The 2,006-nt window shown below is 34.1% G+C and overlaps 1 protein-coding gene across 2 annotated transcripts in view; it reads left to right on the forward strand.

Moving 5' to 3' along the window:
- The first annotated feature begins 287 nt into the window (after nt 1-287).
- The window catches only part of LOC109539427, a 49,748-nt gene continuing 48,029 nt past the window's right edge, over nt 288-2,006 (forward strand). For both annotated transcript variants that reach the window (XM_019907157.2, XM_048663814.1), the window contains exon 1: nt 288-558. The gene's annotated coding sequence lies outside the window, so the exon portion shown is untranslated. The remainder of the gene's footprint in view (nt 559-2,006) is intronic.

A 2,006-nucleotide genomic window follows, 5' to 3' on the forward strand; every position in this document is an offset into this window, starting at 1 on the left:
GGCTTCACGTGTTATATAACTGTCACAGAAAGAAAAACTCACAAGGAAGAGTCGGAACACAAGGAACATTCCAACTTATTCCTCACTGTTGCCATAAAATACTAGAAAGCTTCAACATATGACTTTTGTTTCAAAGAACGAAGCAATAAAGAGGAAAATAACAGCACGTTGCATCGATTTCAAATTCATTTAAACGAGATAGAGTGAGGAATTACAATCTTACTACACTGTTTACATTCACAATTCTAGCAAGCTGGTATATCCTTTTATATTATTTTCACAATTAATATTCTTCAGAATTGCTGGTGGGCCGCAGCACACTGGTGGGTTGTGGGAAGCAGATTATGATTTTTTTCTTTTAACATGGCAATCAAGGTAACTTAACTTGGGCAAATCGGTTTCGTTCAACTTTAAATGTAGATTTTGTGAGATCGAGTGGTGTCGACTGGTGCGTGCTGGATGAGTGACATATTTATAATTGCATTAAAGTAGTGCGTGTGCATCAGATGCAATAATGGACTACTGTGTCAACGTGAGGTTTAAATCCACAAAACTCGAGTAAGACAATATAATTATTTTAATAATATTTACAAATATTTAATAAACCTTTAACTGCATATCAGTTCGATTTCACAAATATTTAAAATGTTTAAAGTTTGGCTAGATTGATATTTTCATGCAAGAGAAATTTGAACGGCTGCGACCAGAACGAAAGTACGAAGTTAATAATAATAATAATAAAGGACTGTATTTGTTTTAACATAGAGATTATCAGGATACTGCTAAAACTGAAATTGGTAAAAGATGTCTGTAAGTGCTTGGGCTTATTGGTCAATATACAGGGTGACCTACGTAGACCATGCATTAGAAGTTTTTCAACTTGCAGTTGTTTTATATATATATAATTTTGTTTCCGGTAATAAGAAGTCGTGCCGAACTGCCGTGTAAAATACATTCAGCCCTCTAGCTATACTAACCGAGTGTACGAAAATTATATCCTAACGTTCTAATTTAAATACAAACCGCTAATTTATTTAGCATGGTTGTATTGACCTTCCAATTACGAGTTTGAGTCACCCTAGTTTTGTTAACTTATATCTTATAGTTTTTGAAATATGTGAATTGTTTTAGGAAAATAATGTCATTACAGATGTTTACTGAGCAAGCCAAGGAACGGTTCCAAATTCAAAACCCATATCTGGTAGGTAGTTAGCTGAAGGCCCAGAAGACATTAGGGTACCCCTTTTGTACCACCCATAAGGGTGCATGCAGCCTACAAACAATGACAAAAAATGTAAAAAAATCAATGTTTTTTAATGCTGCCTACTAACTTTTTTCATTCTGTTTAGTTTAGTTTCCTATTGTTTAATCGTAGCAAAATTTTCAAACAGAACCATAACAGCTTGTAGGTGGTATTTAGAAAAACCTAATGTTAAACTCTCTTCATATCAATGTTTGTGGGTTGCATTCAGCCATATGCTTCAAAATGCATACCATAATGTCATGTGGGCTTTCAGCTAACTACCTAATAAATTTGGGTTTTAAATTTAGAACCGTTTTTTAGATATATCTTGTTTCAAAGATCGTAATTTTTTTTTTGGAATGCTTAAATATTCCAATATGCTTTCAATTAAACATGGAACAATTTCAAAATAATAAATAACAAAGTGGAAATTCGATCTTCAACTGTTAATATCTTTTTTTTAATTTTAATATTTTTCTCGTACTCCCCAAGGGAGCCTCTATCACCCCTTAAAAGGAATGACGCCAATTTTGAATCACCCTGTATTTGGAGAAAATAAAACACTGTTTTCCGAAGCCATCATTTCATCTATATTTCAGCCATCCTCAGGGCTCTAATAGGGAAACAGAGTTTTGTTAGTCTTAAATATGCTATCTTCTACTTTTTCTTCTTCGGCCAATGGTTGCCCACTGCAGGACGTAAGTCTCTTCCAATCTTCAATGCGCTTCTGTCTTGAGCTTTTTACTGCTAGTGGGTGCACGCT

This window comes from Dendroctonus ponderosae, unplaced genomic scaffold, assembly GCF_020466585.1.
Source record: "Dendroctonus ponderosae isolate FM_Combo_2020 unplaced genomic scaffold, Dpon_F_20191213v2 Dpon_F_20191213_2, whole genome shotgun sequence".
Classification (NCBI taxonomy): Eukaryota; Metazoa; Arthropoda; class Insecta; order Coleoptera; family Curculionidae; genus Dendroctonus; species Dendroctonus ponderosae.